Source organism: Mus caroli, chromosome 1 (genome assembly GCF_900094665.2).
Source record: "Mus caroli chromosome 1, CAROLI_EIJ_v1.1, whole genome shotgun sequence".
Lineage (NCBI taxonomy): Eukaryota > Metazoa > Chordata > Mammalia > Rodentia > Muridae > Mus > Mus caroli.
In genome coordinates this window covers 84,272,410-84,293,673 of record NC_034570.1, presented here as the reverse complement: position 1 = coordinate 84,293,673, position 21,264 = coordinate 84,272,410, and the positions used below count along the sequence as shown (strand labels likewise).

The following is a 21,264-nucleotide window of genomic DNA, read 5'->3' as shown; positions in this document are numbered from 1 at the left end:
AAATCAACACACTTTGGTTCCTAGGCCTGGGTCTGCCAGCACTGGTGTTAACACAGATGAGCACTGCTGGCTTCTAGAAGTTCCTACAACTATTAATATGTGGAGAACCAAATGCATGCCTCTCACCCTTCCTCGTCCCCTTTAGAGTGGCAAAATATTTCATTTCTGCGACCCTCTCAGCTTCCAAGCGTAGAGATGAGGACAGAGGGGACACGCGGGGCTGTGCAGGCCTCTTTATTGTTCCTGGGTGTGGAGCGTTATACACAACGCGTGGCAGTCACTTAGCTGGTAAAATATCTCAATAAATAAACAAATAAGCAACATATACACTGAACAGGGAATAGAAAACACGGCTAGCTGAGCAGGCCATGGAGAAGTAAAGAACAGGAGTATGCGGGCAAGAATTCCAGGCTTCCTCGAAACAGTCACGGGAGGTCTGGGGCGGGAGGGATCTTGGGTTCTTGTTCTGAGAGCCTTGGTCCAGTTTAAACAGGTTCTACAAGAATGCATTTCTGTTTTATTTAAAAATATACATTAAAAAAGGCACTTAGAGGGAAATACAATCCAATATATATCCTTACAAATGCATTCCTGAAGCTAGAACTTTCCAGAAAGATTCCCCCAAACTAAAACCCAGGAGGAAAATCCAACAGTGAGGAGATGAGGGCACAGAAGTCACTGGCAGGAAGGCTGATGCCCATCCCCTGGGTATCTCTGAGGAGGATGTGAACCTGGGTCTCTGTCCCCTGCCAAACACTTGGGCACTGGGGTCATGAGGAGCCACGAGGTTGTACAGGTGCCGAAAGTCACAGCCGTGGCCGCATCCAGTTCCGCGTGCGCCTGAGATGTGCAGGTGGGTCTGGAAGAGAAAGAGAGGGGATGAGATGTTGCCACATTTGGCACTTGGGGAAGTATGACCTTTATCTGAGGGAGCCTCAGGCTGCAGGTATGGATGGAGAGCTGGCTCTGTTTTACTTGTGCCACTCCCAATTCCTTCCCTCACAGAAGCTGGGCAGGGATGGACCTCAGTTCCCAGGCCCTGGAAGGCTGCTGTCCACACAGCACAGCACAGCACCATCTTCTTCTCAGGGCCACACACTGGATCCTGGGAGAGATGCTCACTTTAGCTTCCAGGGTGAGGCTGCTGAGAGGCTGCTGTTGATGGTGGCTGTCTAGGGTTAGGAGGGATAGGATGAGCATGCAGGAGAATGGACAGCTCTGGGGAGAACTGTCAAGACAGACAGATTTCTCTTTGTAAATTCTTAGGAGTCCATACTTAAATGCCTTGGAAAATAGTGATAGATCCCGAAGAAGTTGCATTAAATTGTGCAGAAAAATCCTATGAGCATTACAACCAATCCCTGCCCCCCAAAGTATAAATTCACACTTAGAATACCATAACCTCAATGCCTGGATAGGTATGTGATATGTGTGCATAGTGTATGTGTGGTGTGTGTATGTATGTATGTGTGTGTATGTGTTATGTGATGTGTGTGTATAGTGTATGTGTGGTATGTGTATATGTGTAGTGTGTGTATCTGTGTATGTGTTATGTGATGTATGTATATAGTGTATGTGTTGTATGTGTGTGTGTTATGTTTTGTGTGTACATAGTATAAGTGTGGTGTGTGCATGTATGTATTATGTGATGTGTGTGTATAGTGTATGTGTATATGTGTGTGTTATATAATGTATGTGCAGTGTATGCTTGTGTAGTGTGTGATGTGTGTATAATGTATTATAGTATATGATGTGTGTATAGTGTGTGCATGTGGTATGTGATATGTGTGTACTAATGTATGTGTGTGATGTTGCTTAGTGTGTGAGGAGTGTGTGTGTCACATGTGTACAGTGAGGTGCGTAGCATACAATGTACTGTATTTCTTGCTCCCCCATCTGTCAGTGAGATCCATGACTTTCCACCTCTACAATGCCATACAAATTATTTTTAAGCCATGTGAAGCGATGAAAACTGGGCCAGCAGGGCTTGATGCCAATGCCAGCTTATGAGCTCTGCTGTCACGTGATCTGGTGTATAAACCTTCTAGGGGTCACTTAGTACCACCCCTACTGGTGCTATCTAATGGTAGCATTTGGATGTGGTTAGCAGGTCAAATGTCATGCTCATGGAAGACACTGTAGTTACATGGCACATACCCATGAGCCCTGGGGCAATTCCCTTACACATACATATATGGGTATACATAGGCATCACATATGCACACTTATGGGTGCTCTGCTCAGCAGCAGCCTACCTTCCCTTAGTGAAAGCTGATTTTGAACCCAGCATCCTGGAGAGGGTGGAATGGAGACAGGCAGGGAAAGGGCACCTGCAGGAGGAATGCCCAGGTCCTTGAGGAGTCTGGAGGTTTTGACAACAGATCTCCACCACTCATCTTTGCCCACCTCAAGCTCACTGAAGATGGAAGTTGGTTGGTGAGCCAGAATAAGAGGGGGTGGCCATGAATTCAAGTTTGCTTTACCGCTGCACGGTGCCCAGAGCGAGGAAGACATGTGAGTTGGCACAAGCTGCTGCCAGGAATCAGCAACATGCTGAAAGTCTCATTCAGGTGGGTAATGACGCCACTAAGGGAGGGAATGGCCAGGTCAGAGCCATCCTCGGGCCTGCGGCAACAGCAGACACTGCATTTGACTTGTTACTGGCGGCTCAGAGCAGCACACCACATTGCCACTCCTTCACTGACCAGTGTGCAAAAGCCTCAGACATTCAGCAATACTGTTCCTGAGACCTGAGCTCTGAGAGGTGCTTCTTAAAGCTCCAGAATGCTTCCTCCTTCTGGAATCACAACAATCTAAAACATCTAAGATTTTCACTAAAATTAGGCATGCGCACACACACAGGGGCACACATACATACACAGATTCACACACAGACACACAGAGACATATATGCGCGTGCGCATGCACACACACACACACACACACACACACACACACACACACACCCCAACATGTGTTTGCTTGCTATCTCTTTCTCCCTCCTTCCTCCTTTTTTTTCAAGTTCAGAGCACTCCAAATATTTAAGCCTTTTTAAGTGGTCCTGGGCAGAGAGTCAAAGGCTGCTCTATTGGAGAATGTGGTTATAATTAGATAATTAATAGAGGAGGGGGAGGAGAAAGCTAAATGGAAGCCTTCCTCAGTGGGAGGAAATAATTACAATGGCTTTTGATATCTGAGCTGAGCCAGCCCTCCACGGGAAGCACAGGATGGTCCATGAAAAGCCAAGAATGGCAGGGGCTGTCCCAGTAGGGTAGGCTTTGGGGGTTGGCTTCATCTGCCGGAGGGGCCTGGGGCTCAGGCAGAAGCAAGTGGCAGGTTCATTAGTCTTCTTGACTGAGAGCCTCCTGGCCTAACCCCCTTGATGTCACCTTGACCCCCACATGTCTGTAGACATGGGCAAATGTAAAACATCTGGGCTCAAGATGGCCTCCCCACTGAAGGGCTACCCAAGCCCCATGCATGGGCCTCCTGTGGCTCACTCTGGCTCTGCCTGGCTCGAGCAGGCTGCAGAGCTGCAGCTGGACTGAAAGCAGGGTTCAGTGGTCCCTGAAGCAGACTCCTAGACACTAAGAAGTTCATAAGGGCCTCGCACTGGCCAAAGGAAGGCATGCCACACTAGTGAGTCTCCAGCAAGTGAGGCAAGGAGAAGGGATGGGAGGTGTCTGTCTGCCACATGTCTGTCTTTCCATTCATCTCTCTTTCTGTCTCCCATTCCTTCTTCCCTCCCCACTTTCCTGCCACCCGTGTGCACATTCATCCACCTTCTAGCATATGTGCTGAGTGTCTGGCATGTGCAAAGGATGGTGCTAGTTGCTGAAAAAAGCAGAGAAAGTGTCAGAGGATCTGACTGAAGAAACACACATATAAACTAGACCACAGTGGGAGACGCTGAAAACCGTCTTAAGGATAGACCATGGTTGGGATGCTGTAAATCGTCTCAATGAAAGTGCAAGCCAGGTGCTGCTGCAGAGGAGACTTACTCAACTGTCAGAAGAAGCACAAAGTACACACGTGCATGTGCGTGCACCCACATACATATGCATACACATATGTGCATACATGCATGCGTGCATGCACGCACACACACAAATAAATACATCTGGGCTTCTCATGAGACACTCCAAAAGGTGGAAGGGAAAGTGACCACAGACCATGGGTGTGGCTGTCATCTATAGTACAGAGAAGTCCAGCAGGCTTCCCTACCTTGCTTGACCTCTTTGCCCCTAGAATGAGGAAAGGATGAACTTTTGGCTCCACAGTGCCCTAAGGCCTGTCAAGTTTGTCCAAGTGGGTAAACCTCTGCCAGTCTGTGCCTGCCTTCCTGATTTCTACTTCCCGTACTGACACCCTGCTAGCCCTAATGCCAAGACCTTCTTAACTCCTGGTATTCCAATTCCACAGAGGTTGGGGAAATGGAAGGCTGAGTACAGCTGGACTAGAAGATGAGGATGCCATCAGACTACAGGGATCCCATTGCTCATCCAACTTGGGGGAACACTTGGGCTTCTAGAGAGCCTCATCTTCTACCTGGGGCCCTTCCCATCCTGAATGCATCTAGACACAACTTCTGAGCTGCCCACACCAACTACCAATGGGTGACTGGAGAGAGGGGATGGACAGCAGTCAGGAGTCCCTGAACTCTGAGTGAGCAATGATCAAGGAAGAGGACACATCAGGTGCACGGGGCAGAGACTTCCATGAGGAGCACACACTAGCACCTACTAAGTGGCCCCGGGGAAGGAGGTGCTTCACTTTGAGAGACAAATAGCAGGTTGGGAACTATCAAACAAGACTCCGAAGCCACAGAAAGCTTAGGGATGATGTGGTTCTAACCAAGGAGGTGATGACTGGACAGGTAGACCTTGAGGAACAAGCCCCGGGGTCAGTCACTGCTGAGAAGCCTCCCTGCCCTGAGATGGGCATTAGCCATTGAGGAGAGAGAGCGCAGAAATATTCTTCCAGCCAATAAAGAGGAAGTCTTCAGACTAAAGCAGGGACTTGGGTCTGGAAGGAAAACTGAACCATGCCACAAAGAAATTTCTGGATTCTGAGTAATAATAATAATAATAATAATCCTATGGGATTCAGACACAAAAAGAAAAAAAACAGTCAAACCCTCAGTGGCCTCCCACCCATGTCCCCTACCTGACAATTCTATAATGTTTGGAGCCTTGATGGGTAAAGGTAGATACTTTCTATAGGGAAGCTATAGGACTAACAGGAACCTCCTTGGGTATCCAGCTTCTGCCTCCATAGTATGACTGGAGATGACAGTACATTACCCACACTGCCAAATGGAGGGTGGGAAAGATGGGAAACTGCAGAGTCACAGTGGGATGGGCTGGGAGGCTGACAGGCTCTGGAGCTGCCTCCTGGGCTGCGGTACCCCTAAGCCCTGGCAACCCACGTTGTTTTACACCTTGCCAAAGTTGCAGCAGGGAAATGCCATGAGCCAGCACTCAGGCTGAGTTGCCCCGACCCCCATTTTAGCATTGCCTAGGCTGGCCTCAAATTTGCCAGTCTCCTGAATCCCAAGTACTGGGGTTACAAGCATGAGTGAGCCACCACTCCCAGATGGCCATTCTTTTCATGATTGCACTGCTTTCTCTACCAAACTCAGCAAAGAAAACTCAGGACAGGGGGATGGACCCATGACTAACTGCTGCCTAAAATAACCCGCTTACCCAAGGTCCACGTGATCCATATGAATAGGTAAACCTAGGTCATGGGATGTAACAGAAGCCACAAGCAACAGTAATTCCTACCTGTGTGATGCCAGCTATTCCAGAGTGCAAGCAAGAGAGGAAGTTTTCTATTTTATTTTATTTATTCGTGCCTGTTATTTTAAAGCCTCATTTTTAGAGCCCTTTTAGGTTGACAGAATGGAGATTTCCCATCTATACCTATTTTCAGTCACAGCCTCCCTCCCTCAAAACACAGCCAGACACCGAGGCAACTGTACAAGTACCAGAGGAAGGAACACTGACACGTGCAAACACTGTACAGCATCAGCAAATCTGCTTGGGCTTTTGTTGCTTTGGTCTGGCTAATGTTGTAGGTAGGGTTTCAGTGTGTATCCCAGGCTGGCCTTGAACTCTCAATCCTCCTAGCTCAGCCTTCCAAATGCTGGGATTACAAACATGAGCCTTGGTACTGTTTTTAAGGACTAGTTCCAAATGACCTAAAATGTTAACTTGTGGGTTCAGAATGAATAGCAAGCCATAAGGATGGAGGGCTGGTGCAAGTACCTACTTCATCACACACAGAGGTCAGGAGGAGAGATCTGTAGCCAGACCTTGGGCTAAATACTAACATCTACTCAAGAATGGGGAGGCCTTGGGGATGGGGTTCACATTCTCTGGGCAAAAACACTAAGCAGGACTATGACTGGACCTACCTGGAGGGTCATGGACCTATTGTGTGTGCCCTGGAGGTCATGGAGACATTTTCTGACAGTGCTCTGGCTAGCCAGGCTGCCATGGTGGTAGAAGTTCTGGAGGGATGGACTCTATCTCCTTCCCTAGCTGGGGCCCTATGCCAGCTGTGGTGATTTGAATAAGAATGCTCCACGGGCTGATATCTTTGCCCCCCTAGTCCCCAGTTGATGGAACTATTTGGGAAGGATTAGGAGGTGTGGCCTTGTTGGAGAAAGTGTCACTGGGATGGGCTTTGAAGTTTCCAAAGCCAGCACTCCCCTGTCTCCTTCTCTGAACACTGCCTGCAGATCAGGATGGGAAGCTCTCAGCTAGCGCTCTAATGTCATGCCAGTCTGCTTCTCACCATGATGACCATGGACTAATGCCGTGAAGCTGTAAGCAAGCCTCCGGTTAAACATGCTCTTCTAAAAGTTGCCTTGGGCATGGCGTTTCATCACAGCGATAGGACAGCCACTAAGGCACTTGTCAACAGCACATGACATGCACTTAGTAGCTGTCGAAAAAGGGACACAGTGAAGAGACCAGAGACAGCTTAGAACAGCTTCCACCATGCCTGGTGAGCAGTGGCTACCGACTTCAGGAGGCCTGGTAGGCCTGGACCAGGGTGGGCTGAGGGCAGCTCGGGTAGAGGGATTAGTAATGGTGGAAAGACAAACTTTGCAATGGCAGTGACAGCTCACACTGGGGAACAGTGGGCCCAGGTCCTGTCTTCTGGCCCTCATACTCGGTATTGTAGGGAGCCAGGTGAGCCTCATTACACTCAGCTGTCACCTGTTAGAGAAGGACAGTTGGTGAAGACCACACTGACATTACTAGGCAGAGTGAAGACACTACTGAGCCGACCCTCAGGCCAACCTTACTCCCCACCACCCCAGGGAACCTCTAAGGCCCTGAGACCAGGAGGTGATGCCTGTGTGTGTGCCTTCCCAAAGCTGGCAGTCAGAGTGTTTTCCTCGCCTTGACAGAGAGGCAGAAGAAACCCTGGGCTGGTGGTGCCCACCAAGCATCCCAAGGGGCCCAGGATGATGGATCATGCTCATGGTGAGCTGCCTGAGTCTGGATTCTGCAACCCAAAAGTAGGCACAGTGGCTGCAGAGTGTGACCCAGGAGGCTCTCAGTTGTCACTTGGGACCCCAGAACTACACCTACATGGATCAAAGTTCCCAGCTCAGCTAGGCTGCTTCTGAGCATGCACAGTTTGGCTGTTCCTACCAAGTAGCAGCTCAGCCCCATACAGAAGGAAACTGAAGCTGAGACCACCTCTATCACACAGAAGCTTAGCATAATGGCAAACACAAGACCATGGACATTTTGCAGTTCCCTGTCTGGGCCTGGCTCTACCATGACCACCATTCTAAGGTTGGGACAGGTCGTTTCAAAGATCTCAGACATTTAAGCTGTGGGTTTCTCAGGACAGTCTCTTTATGGGTCATGCAGTAGACAGTGCTGGCCACCCTCAGTGATCACCCACCCACGATGCTGGGAACAAGCACCAAGTCACCTTAATCAGCTAAAAGGGCTTCATTTCCTACCGGGTAAGAGATTCAAGGAGAGCTCGGGGCCTCTGAGGGGAGACCAGCTCTGGGCAGCCTCAAGCCTCCTGCCAGCTCCAAGCTACACACAACACACACACACACACACACACACACACACACACCCTGTCGCTGCCTCCCCCAGCAGGCTGTCATTTTGACAAATACATGTGCACAGACAGGGAAGAAGCAACGTGTTTTGCTTCCAAAGGCAAAATCTTCTTCCAATCCAGATCCTGCAGCCAACTCAGCTCAGAGTAAGGCAGGGCAGGGCAGGGCCGGGCCGGGCCGGGCAGGTCGGAGACATTGAATATCTGTAGTAAAGAGACCACCTCACAAGAACCGAGAGCCAGCTTAATCTGGATTCTTCCGGTGCTGGCAAGTTAGGAGTAATGATACTGGGTACTAGAAATTGGGTACTGGGTGCTAGGTGCTAGGAGCTAGGTGGGAGTGATCAGTGTAGATTTATGGGACAGGGGTGGGGTGTGCAGCAGTTGGGCTTCCTTCTCTCCTAGACAACGTGTCTGCCTGCACATACTTCCGAGAGGCCTCGTGATGACTCCGGTGGTGGGAAGGTTATACAGGTAAAGTTCAGAGCCACAGGAGTGGCACCAAACCCCTGACTCACCACCAGTCTGAGGCTTCTGAATTAAAACAGTAGCTGAAAGAGACCTTTCGGGGAGTTAGAAGATGGGGGGTGGGGGGCACTTCTGTGAGATGAAGGATGTCAGTGGGCTCTGGAGGAGGGATAGAGACAGGCTGTTCTTTCTCTGAGGCAAATATACATTGCCAAGCAATGGGCCTTCTGGGACTCATTTGTTTTTATAGTTTCCTCTGGGTGGCTATGCCCAGGCCCCTCACAGGAGATTTCTACCCTTCAAAGGGCTATTGTAGCACTCACCTACCTGAAGCAGCAACTGTGTGGTCTCCTTTGTGGGCTTCTGGTCCTTGACTCTAGAGAGCTGGGCCAGAGCTTGGCTGTGTATCTCATCAGACAGTGAGGAGGCTGTGGCACTAACCATAGGCTTCTACAAAGCCAGCCAGAGCAGAGACCAGGAGCCACCCTGGTGGCAGAAGGGGTCCTTTAACCCTCTAGGACATAAGGCTTCTCTACCACCCTGTGATGACCCATGGATGGCATTCCATTTCCTCCCATAATCCCAGATTGCATGTGATGCTACACAATTCCCCCACCCCCAGGCTGTGGATGGGGTAGGTCATGACTGTATGCTCCACTTTGGGACCTGCCGCTCTGATCCTGCTGCAGCTGGTGTGGTCTTGGAAAGGGTGAGCCCAGTGCATCTGTGCTGCCGAGACCTCTGTGTTCAATGGCTATTTCTGGGTGGCAGTATCCTGGCACTTTTGGACCCTCAAAAGAAAATCATTTGCAGGAAGAATTAGGGTGAGGTTGGGCAAAGATGGCCATATGGGTCTTCTGAACATCTGTCCCCTCTCTAGTTCAATGCATCTGTCTTGGGCTTGCCCTGTGCGACAAAAGGGAAACCCCTTATTCTCTTCATCATTCCCCTTCTCCATTGGGCTTGGCTGTCTCCTTCAGGGACTCCAGGCTGACTTTTTGGAATGATACCCCCAACTGGTGGTCCCAAAATAACCAGAGAAGGATCAGGTTTGCCTCTATCTCAGGGTCACTGCAGGGTCATTCTCTATCCACTGCCCATCAGTGACCCCACATCCCAGGAGCTAACTCTGTCCCTTTGTCCATCTCATGGGAGCTAGCATGGTAAGGTCAGACGCAGTGTCCTGCTGGCTAAGCCTTCCTATTTTACTGGTAGCCCCCTGCTCAGTAAAGCCTGCCTTTTCTTCCTCATGGGCCATCAAAAGGCTGCAAAGGGCATTTATTCCCTCACATCCGCACCACAATGAGCCAGATCACCAGAGGAGCTGAGCCCTTTCCAAGCCCCGCAGTTTTCACATCCAGGAACGACTCCTCGAAGTGACTTACGACTTCCTCGGATGCTGCTGAATCAGCTCCCAAATAAAACCCAGGGGAGAGAAAGGAGGATGAGAAACAGCTCCATCCCAGCCGAGTGGTGACAGAGGCTCCTTCAGGGACCATCTAATCAGACATTGTCGTCTCAGAGACAGAGAGAGCACAGGACACAGGTGGGCTACGATGGGCAGCCAGAACCCAACTCCTGGCCGGAAACACCATTTCGTGTGCGAGGCACAGGGCATGCAAGCATACACTCTGGGGCATTAACTCAGCAAATGCATTCAGATGACATCAAGGAACACCCGCCTGCCCCGCACACCAGCACCAGCTCAACAGAATCTGGAGGATGGTTGCAGGAGGGCTCCCTGGGGATGGGCCATGCAGAGATGACTGGGATTGTCCTGAACCAGCTCGCTGCTCGCTTTGGGGACAGATAGTACAATTCATTGCAGCAAACATGCCATAGGTATTTTAATGAAGTACTGTGGTGCTATGGTGCTGTGCTGTGGAGTCAATATGCATTACAAACACACACAATTCCAGTGTAGCACTGCAAGTTCTTGAGAGCCCTCAGCACTACCTGCACAGAGAAACAGGGCTTAGCCAAGCATGTGAATATGAGGCTCTGGGGTGGGCCAGTGTTACTTTGGGGAGGGGCCAGAGACACACGGGACTACATATGACAACCTGGAGACAGTGGTGAGTGTTGTGGGCACAGGCATATTGGATATGCACTGTAGAGCTATGTCTGGCAAGGACAAATGTGACCTGATGGTGAAAGAGGGATCCCTCAAGGGCCCAGAAACCTGGGGACACGAGACTCAACCAGGCCAACTGGGGAATCACAGAGGCTATACGGATTAGCTCACGCAGATCCAGGAGTTGCCTAAGCTTCCAAAGCAAAGCAGGTCCCTGGGTGTGTGTGTATGGGAGACAGTGGGAGGAGGGGGAGGGGGAGGGGGAGAGGGAGAGGGAGAGGGTGCAATATAACCATCCTCGTGAAAGCCAGGTAACTTACTGTGTTAGGATTTGATTGTTTGTTTGTTTGAGACAGGGTTTCTCTGTGTAGCCCTGGCTGTCCTGAAACTCATTTTGTAGACCAGGCTGGTCTCGAATTTGAATCTAGAGTCCAATTCTGCAGCTCTTTACTTCCTGCCTATGATAGAACTCACAGAGCAAGCTGCAACAGGGGTCTGGGAATGAGCAGACTTGTAAGGGATCAAGTGGAACAGTGGGAAGCATACAGGAAGGAGAACAGGCAGATAGCAGCCCAGAGGACTGATCTATCAACACAAGCTAAAGGAGGACCAAAGCCTGGACCATATGAGCTGGTGGGGGTGGGGGTGGGCAGAGGATGACCTAGGAATAGTCTCTATATGCAGGATACAACAGAGACAGTGCCTAGACACTGGTAGGTGTCCCCTTGGTCCTTTTTAGATGCTTTATTTGGCTGAGGCATGCAACACTCTCACCAAGCAGGTGCTTGGGGCCCTCATTTTAACACAAGCCTCCCTGAGGTTCTGCAAGTCTGTGCACAGCTTCAACGATGAAGTGTGGAGGGGCAAAAAGCAGGGAGGTGGAGGCAGGTGTCCAGCAATCCTACACAGTCACACAGTGCTCAGGGACACCGAGTCAGGAGAGCAGGGCAAGGGTTCTGTGGTCACTTCTGATCAGATGCTGTCACCTCAGGCCACTTGAGTGAAGTAGACAGATCCAGAAAGATGGTCATAATTGCTATATTTTAAAAAGTAATATGCCTGAATCAAATCCCACATTTATAAATGGTGAAATACTGAAACACATTTATGCATTTATTTTGCTTTCCAAACGGTTTTGAATTTTTCTGTATTTTCTTAAACAATGATTTTTTTCATAAGTAAGAGGCATCATGAGTGAGTGATAGCACATATGTGCACATCTCTGGTCCTATTTCTAGAGAAGAAAGCCTTGCTGGGTACCAATTATGGACTATGGGAGGCAGGATGCTCCTGGACTCCAGACTAATGCAGGGAGCCGAGGCGAGAACCATGGACCATGGGCCTGCTAACAGCAAGGACGACCCCCTGTGACATCAGTGTCAGTTCCTTAAGCACCTGCTTGGTTCTGTGAGGATGGCTGTCAGGGTGATCACCATCACAGAACTGCAGACATGGTCATGCGGATGACAGGCAGCCTTCTGACCCAGCAAATGGCATCCTCGATGGTCTTGCCTCCCTGGCCAAAAATGCCCAGGACATTCCACCAACACCAAAGGTCAGCTTCACTCCTGCAGCATCTCCTTCAGTGCCTCCTTCATCCATCTTGTTTGATGGTATGCACAGGGGTGGGATTGCCCTCCCTGGGCCTCCATGGAGGCCCAGGCTTCATCAGGCCCACTTCCATGTAGGCATCTCTTCACTCCTGCATGCCAGGCAGCTCAGGGACAGATCGGCACATCTCCCTCTGCAATCCTTGCCTCATCTATAAATTGGCAGTGTAACCTTCCCAGAAAGTGAGGAGACACCTGGCATCTGGCTGGTGCTCACAGAGGATTAAGAATTTTGTAACAAACAAGTTCCAGAGCAGTTATTAACACATGAGGCCACCAGCCCGTGAGGGAGGGGAGATGCTTCAGGCCACATGCACGGGCTTCTCTGAGATTCCAGGTACCAGGTCCTTCCTTCCAGGTACCTGGTACCTGGTACCTTCCCCGGAAGGGTTATGTAATATTAGAGACCACAGATGTGTGAACACAAGCAGACTCCTCTGTGAAAGCCATCACTCAACAACGCACACTGGCCAGGCAAAGCTAGCATAGCATTCTGCCCTAGGCCCAGAGAGCAGGGGCTGATAGGAGAGGTTGTCTGTCAAAGAACACAGCAGAGACTTCTATGCCTTGCCATCAGACATACTTGACACATAGAATCATCCCTAGGTATCCCAGGACCCGCCAGAGAATATCAACATTTGTGGACTCTTCAGTCCCTCGCATGAAATGGAACACTATTTTCTAACTACACGCACATCCTGCTGTAGACTTCAGTAAAAGAGGTTTCTATGCTTTAAAAAGAAAATACAACATGCCATAGAAAACAATCTTTTTCAAATATTTCCAGTCCTAAAGTGGTAGAATTTGTTTATAGGCAACAAGTACATACATATATATACATGCATGTGTAAACATATGTGTACTGCATGTGGACACCCATCTATATAGAAACACCATGTATAAAGGCATGTCTACATTCATGCATAAATGCACACATACATGCACAAACATATGTGGACACACACATTCACATATACACACACTCACTTGTGCACATATAGATACATTCACATGTGTGGCATACACAAAGACACACACACACAATTTCCTCTATAAAAAGGGCAACTTTTGACTCAAGTTCACTCTGGTTGCTATTGACTGAGTACACGGTTTGGAGTAGGGATTTTAAACTCATGTAGTCCTAACTGGCTCACCATCAGGAAGTCAGTGTGAATACAGGTAACAGGGTCACCAGCCAGACCCAGCATCTCTTCTTGGCTGGCTTCCACATTCCTCCCTCTCTGCCCCTCTGGGACTCCAGGGATATCTACTTGTCTGCTGCTAGGAGGAGGGTTGCCTGCACTGAAGCCAGCTGCAGCTTGGAGAGTGGGGTGTGTGGGCACACCCGAGGAGGGCATTGGGTTTTCAAAGAGCATGAATGGCCACTGCATGTCTAAGGATACCTCCAGTTCTATGCCTCTTGTGGACTTGCCCTGGGAAGTCATCTGTGGGATTCTTAGATGCACAAATGTGTCCTTGCATTGTGTCTTCCTATCGAGGGTGATAATATTCCTAAGTTTGAAAGTCAGAGGTGACTTTTATTTTGAATTATAGCAAAGTTCAGGGCTCGAGATACCAAACAAGATCTTGGAAACCAGCAGAGTGGAGGTGCCTACTTCAGCCTCCGCAGGCTCACTACAAACTTTCTGGCAGAACCCGGCCTGATGCTTTCGGTGGGAACCAAGCCTGTCCTAACTGCCCATTAAAAGCTTTTAATTAAGACTTGAACTGCATCTTAACATCCCAGAGCCAATTCTTTTGCCAAGACAGACCCCATGAATATGCAAAAATGGTTTTTAATGTCAATTTTATAAGTGGCTTCAGCCATCTACTTAAGGCCTTGATCCAAAAACCCACCTTCCCGCCCCATGTCTCTTTAATCAAGCTTGGTCAGTAACTAGATGTGATGCAGATGTCCTGTGAGGCTTTAAAGAATTCAGGTTGAATTCACTTTAAACAAAACACTGCCCTGCAATCAAATAAAAAGGATGAAAGTAAACCAAGAAGAGAAAAAAAAATCAACAAAACCCTCACCCGAGGCAGGACTCTGAAAATAAGCTAGTAAATGTGAACCACAGATAAAACCTTGAAATCGTGCTTATGGAAAGTGCAAGAGGAGGAGAACTTTTCGGCCTTCTAATCTGTGCTTCTTTAAGGAAATTTGATCTCGGAGAGCTACATCCACTGCTCACATAAAGTCCTGGGCGAACCTTGGAAGAGTTTTATAATTTGTGAAAACTGTAGTAAGAGGTGCCTTCCATGGCTGAGCTCCCGGGACGTGGATTTGTAACGGCTTGCTTTATTCAGCTCTCCTGGAGGATATGCATCTCACCCATCTCACCGAGCGAGCGAATGCAGCGACACAAGATTTTTTTTCAGGAGGAGGTGATAGACAGCAATGCATTATGGGATTGCTTTCCATTGCAGCGGTGCGGTTGCGCCAGGGTGAGTTAGGCCTCGACACAACAAAGTAAAAGCCCCTAAATGCTAAGGTTTAGTGCTGCACTCACTCAGTTCTGGCTTATTAGGGTTGGCACCATTCTGCTCTACACAGTCAGGCTGGGACTCGGCCGGACTCAACATCTTACGGCTGTGCCATGTATCATTTTCAGGAACTAAGGGCAGCAAGAGACATCAGAGTGATGCATGCCAGTTCTTCTACGCTTTAGCTGCAAAAGACCAGCAGCACTTCCTCCCAAGGCCCATTGCTTGGAACCAGTCACATGGCCCCACCCAACGTCAGGAATGGGGGTGGGTGGGGTATCCAAGCATGTTCTGAGACCTCCTGACAGATTTTCCAGCCCAAGCCTTCCAGGGTAACAGCGGTGGGCTGCCAGCTTTCTGTCCTCCTGCTGTGGCCGTGGGGATGAAGCTATAGAAACAACATTGGGAGTTTCTGTGTGACTGTGCTTACTGGTATCCGAGCACCAGTGCTGACCGCTTGCTCACCTTTTCCTACCTCCCATTCCCTCCCTCTAACTCCTCTGCCAATCTCTTCACCGCCCCCCACACCCCCTACCTCCTGGACATCAAACAACAAGGCCAAAGCTCATCACATTAGGATGGAGGCATGGAGTCTTACGAACACCTCACACCCCTGACAACCAGAAGACAGCCCAGGAGCATGCTTGGGATACAGGGTAAGGTGAGCTCATGATGGGAAGACAAAACAGCCAGACAGGGTCATCTCTTGCATTCCTCCGGCATCAGAGAGTCAGAAATCCTGCAAACCTTGTCCTGTGAACAGAGATGGCATTTTAATGTGTTGCAAAGAAAACACATTCTCCTTAAATAGTCTACCTGGGGTTTAGGATGTTGTAATTGGTTGGTGGAAGACACAATGAGCCATGGGAAGAGCTAAACCACAGGCCCTGCGGTGGTTAATCCATAGTCCCACTTCACTCTCAGTCTGGAACGCAGTCACCAGAAGGACCAGACAGGCATAAGATATGGGGACCATTCTGTTAGCTTACGATGGAGGGTCACTGACAGTCTTCATGGGGAAACCCCCAGTGGTTTAACTTCTAGGCTGAAACTCTGATCACAGTTTACAGATCAGCCCCCTCTCAAAGCACACCGGAAGTGAGAGGTGTCTCAGTGGTAGGTACCAATCTCCAACCAAGACTCAGGCTTCCCTGAAGCAACAGAGGCCAGATCTTCAGTCTCCTCCATTCACTATAGGTCACAGGCCAAATCAGCTTGCAACTGTCAGGGTTTTTTGGTGAGGCCCCTGGAAGAGGCTGTTAACCAGATGAGCTGGGCCCTTGACCCTACAGAGGCCTGCCATAGCCCAGGACATAGAACCAGTGATGCGAGGGGGAATCGGGTACTGCTCTAAAGCCCAGGTCAGGGAAACCCAGAGATGTGGGGCACTGCCTGGCAATGATGGCTTAGCCTTTGACCATCTGCCTGATTTGGACAGGATCTGTGGACCCCCTGGATCAAAGAATAGGGAAATGTGATTCCCAGGGACAATGTGCCTTCAGTCCCATTGAAGTTGTACATGACCTCCACAGACAAGCTCCTAGCTTTGCTCTGCCTTCACCCATGCTGTCCCAGGAACCTAGATGGACCTGTGAAATGACGGGTGAAGGGGGAAATGTTCAGACAGAGATCTTCCTCAGGGAAGAGTAAACTGTTGGCTGAAAGCCCACCCTGTTTTGCTATGCTAACACTGGGGGAAGGGACTCTTTTTTTTCAGGGGACATTTCTAGCACCTTAATCTCAGCCATGTATGCCAGCCCCCAAACAGAAGGACTTACCCTGGGGCCCGTGCAATGGAACCTCAACCTTGAAGTCAGCTCATGAGTCATTCCAAGCTTAGAATCTTGTTTTGTATTTAACCCTCAGCATCCTAGGTAGGGCAGTTTCAGAAGCCAGCTTTGAAGGTCAGTGTGAATACCAGGTAATGTGCAGGGGAGCCCCTGGGCTGGGCAGAGCCTCCCACTCCTCTGTCTGGGGAATCATAGGATCTCACTCCAGCAGCATGCAGCAAGGAGACCTGAGGTGACCCTGGGTACCAGGACCCCAGAGTAGAGGTGAGGATGCACAGGTGGCTATTTGATGAAGGTGAGGCCCACACATCATCTCCCAAGCACTGTAAGTATCCACAGTGCCTTCCTTCTAGGGAGGGACTAGGCTGCCTGGCTTCACCCTAAGACTCCCGAGAGGAACTGAGAGGTTGGGCGGGGGGGCAGGGAGGGATTCAGATAAGCAGAGTGATGGGGAGGTTGAAGGCAGCTAATGCTGGGTGAGACAGACTGAAACCAGAGCTGCCAGCCTTATCAGCCATCAATCACTGAAGTCCAGCTGATTCGAAAGGGAAGGCCAGCCAGTTATGTGCATCACACAGAGGCAAAAACAACAACACCCTTGGCCTATCTCCTCACAAGGATTAGCATCTGACTCCTTTCCCAGGGCCCTCTCTGATGCCCATGGAGCCGGGAACACATCTTATTCATCTCCCTCAGTGGGCTTGGGACTCCTCCCCTGCCAGGCTTCTAGAAAAGTCTTTGCCTTTGGTGCTAAATGTTCCCCCTGATACGGCTTCAAAATCCTACACCTTCTGGCTCTGCTGGAATTAGGAGGCAGGGAGTGCTCAAAGCACTGGGCAGTCTCTGTCTCACGGTGTATATAGCTCTGAGTATCTCTATCCACGATCCCTTCCCACTCTGTCTTTTCTCTCCTGCTTTTTCCTGTTTAATGTCAAGTAAGCCAGCCAGGCTCCTCAGGGACCCACAGCTGCAGAAGCAAGCAGGAGTGGATTTTAAATCAGTAGAGAATTTTAGAAGTGAGTCAAATGGAAAAAAAAAAGCTGGTATGTGACCCTGGGGTTCTGCTGCTCCCACCCAAGTGCACAGCATCCACCCCGTATGTGGTACCCTGTATGTGTGGATCTTTGTGTGCACAGATCTCTGTGTGTACAATGTTCCCACTGTGGGTATGGAATCCTATGTGTAAACAACTCCCACTGTGTGTGTGGATCCTCCCCATGTGTGCACAGCTCCCACTATGTGCACAAGTCCTTGTCTTTTTGCAGCTCCTACTGTGTTCATGGATCCTCATTTGTACATGGATTCCTATGTATACATACATTATCTTTATGTGTATAGACATCTATGTGTATAGATTTTCTTGTGCATGAATTTCCCTATCTGTGCAGACTCTATATGAATTCTCCTAAGTGCCCCCTGTATCCCTTTGTACTCGTACAGAGGATGACATATTACTCACAGAGCATTTCCACAGGAGGAAAGGATCAGAGGGGCCACCCAGTCTAGACAATAAGACAGGAGTCAGTAAGCACCGGAGCCTCTCCTAGGTGCTCCCAGCACTGCTCCAGTGAGCAAAGTACAGAGAAGGCTGAGGCACAGCTCAGTAGTAGGGCACTTGCCTAGCATCTGACTCCTTTCCCAGGGCCCTCTCTGATGCCCATGGAGCCGGGAACACATCTTATTCATCTCCCTCAGTGGTCCTGGTTTGCATATGTAGCCTCTCAACCTAGATTAATAAGTAAATAAAATCATTAGAGAGTGGAGACTCAGGTGCTCCAAGCCCTTGCTTAAGTTTCTAGAATTAGCTGAAAAGCCAAACAAAGGAAAAGAATCACAGAAGGACAATACATCCCTCTCGTTCCTAACTAGGAGGACCAGTGTTGGGAGCTGTTTGTGAAAGCTTGGCATTTACTATCTGTCTGGAGGCTTTGCCTTAGCAGTCCATTCTGGGGGGAGGTGGGGGAGGGATACACCTGGCTTAGGAAAACCTGATCCTGGGTGTCCCAGCTCTCTGGCAGACCAACTCAGAAACCATGGTTATAGTTTGTTTTCAAAAAACCTTTGTCCTCGGAGGACTTTCAAAATTGAGTTCTTACCTCTGGGGACTCCAAACAGACCCCCGCCATCCCCTCATCACAGAGTAAAATCAGTCTGGAGGCTGTAGCACTCTCCTGCTCCTGCAGCTCAGGAGTCTTGAGTGCTTTTACAGACCATCAGCTCCTGGTTGGGAGGCAGGGTGTAGAAAGAGGCACTCAGTCAGGAGGCTGACTGTGGGAGCTGTTAAGGAGGCTGGGATGAGAGCTACGGGCTGCAGTTCCTACATGCCTCCCGAGGACTGTCTGTTCTGTAAGGCAGGGCATCCTGGCACAGTGAGGGACACTGGGTTTTTGTTTCTGCTGAGGCCACAGCATGAAAGTAGAAAACCAGGCTGATGTATTTTCCTGCCTCCTTTCTATCTGATGGCCTTGAAGGTTCTCAGAAGTTGAGTCAGCACAGGTGGACTCCCTCTTCCTCACCCCTGAGCTACACAGGGGCTGGAATTCCATGACCGCCAGGCCACACCAGAGAGCTGAGTTCATCTGGGATAGTGTTGTGGGCTTGGAGCAAGACAGGTCCCAGAAAAGTCCCTACATCAGGCTCTCTATATGACCCTTCAACAAGTGGTGTGGTAGGGTGTGTGGGGATAGGGAAGAGGGGGCATTAAAGGCTGGCATGGCTGGGAATCCCAGGCCCTCAGAGGGAGACCCTTCTCCTCCGTGGATCTGGAAATCCCTGCACACCATCTGAAGGACTCCATAGCAAAGCAGCTTGCCTGGTCTGATGCAGGGCGGAGACCCCAAACTTCCCCAACCTTGCTATTCTCTTCAGATAACAATGTTCCTGGAACCTACCTAGCCCTCGTAAGAGCCCCAAGAACTCTCTTCTCTGGGACACTACTTTCTGGTCCAGGCAGGCTGAGGTCATGACTGAATGAATGAATGAGCAAAGGAAGGAGTGAGCAGGTGGTTGGGACAGTGGTGGGTACAGGTAAAGGGAGCCACCTCTGCTGTCATCAAGGGGCAGGCTCCCTCAGGTGCGGCTGGTGAGAGTCGAGCCCTGGGTGAGTCTGGCCAGTGACCCACACTTACTTAGCATGATGCTAAATATGAGTAAGGATTCAATATGTCAGTGGCCTAGGGTTGTATCTGAGGCCCTCTCTCTGCGAACACACAGCTTGCAGCCTCCCCAGAGAACCCACTCTTGCCAGCTTTGAAGCAGACCACCTATGGTCACTGTTCATCCCAGGCTCTGTTTACTCTGCTCTTTATAAAGCATCTCTGTTCATTACCTGCAGCAATCCCTTCCTTACCCCATCTGCACCAGAACATAATCCTCCCTTTGCATTTTCAGGGAGCCTCCTGTGAGTACTGACTGGCAGACCAGCTCCCCAAAGCAAACACCAGCACTAACTGGGCTCCTGGTCCTCATGGGTATGGTTTTCAGACAGGCATATTGGTGTAGATCAAGGGCCATGGGGAAGTGGGAGGCAGGATGTCTAAGGTACTAGGGTCTGGCAGGGAGGGCACACATGAGCGAGGTTTGTCATGTATAGCAAAGGGATTCTGACAGTTGAGGATACTCATTCTTGGGAGAATGGCCCAAGACTGTCCCTCACTAGCGGAGAATCCATTTTCAAGTTCTTCAATAACTAAATTTACCAAGACAGGGCCAACCCCAAGCCTTTAAGAAGCTGAAGCCAGGTAAGGCAAGATTAGACCCCAGTGAGCGGAGGGAGCCAGGCAGGCTGTATTGTCTCGAGATGGGTGGCTCACACTCTGGCCTTTCTGTGTCTGGGGAATCTCCTCCAAGCAACGCATCCAGTGTGGTGTGGTCATAGGAGACTTGTTGCATTGTGACTTCACGTTTTATTACCTGGCCCCTAGAGTGAGGTCACATGCTCCTACATTCAACACGCCCCTCCTTCCCGCTGTCTGCAACATTAACACTTAAGCATTCAAAGGCAGTCAGCTCCAGAAGGTGGCCTGCTATAAAGAGAGGTGCACAGACTCCCGCTATGAGGCCTGCATCCTTCTGTCTCCACTAAATTTGTCCCGGTGGTCACAGGGAGCCAGCTACCAGAGACTGTTTGAGACTTAACTCTGTAGTCGCTCTTGTTCTTGGAGGAGCGTGCTCCTTGGGTGGCTTCTTCTAATGGAGCAGACTCTGCAGCAGGGTGGAGAGCACCTGGGAAAAAGATTGCCCCCCCCCCACTTGCTACATCAGAGCCAAGGGGCAGGAGCTGACCCAGATCCCTCCCAGCTGGGCTCTGACGATCACCAGAGCCCTGCACACCTAGCAGGTCTATGGATTCCCATGGCCTTAAGAAATTCTGCCTCCGCTCCTGATGGGTGGGTGGGAGGCTGCCTGCTTATGCTTTTCTGGATGCTCTAAGGGACTATTTGCTGGCTGCCATTGAACTGAGGCTGGGGGGGGGGGTTGTAAGGAAGGCCCAGTGTGAGGCTAATTGTGCACGGTAAGGTGAGCTCTGACAGAGCAATGGTGGCCCACTCACACCAAAGAGGGCTAGGTAAGGGCTAGGAAATGTCGGGGGTGGGGAGAGCACCCAACACAGAGCTTACCAGCCTCTCCTGGCTGTCCTTACCCTTCTGTCTGCTGAGTACCAGCCCATCATACTGGGACCAGTGCAATCCTTTCTACCCAAGGGTTTGCACTGTCCCTTTCACCCTAAGCCAGCCTG

The 21,264-nt window shown here is 50.0% G+C and overlaps 1 protein-coding gene across 1 annotated transcript in view; it reads right to left on the bottom strand.

Annotated features, from left to right (window-relative positions):
- Positions 1-221: 221 nt before the first annotated feature.
- Positions 222-21,264, bottom strand: part of Twist2 (twist family bHLH transcription factor 2) — a 47,090-nt gene continuing 26,047 nt past the window's right edge. Inside the window, exon 2 of the mRNA XM_021172557.1 lies at positions 222-859. The gene's annotated coding sequence lies outside the window, so the exon portion shown is untranslated. The remainder of the gene's footprint in view (positions 860-21,264) is intronic.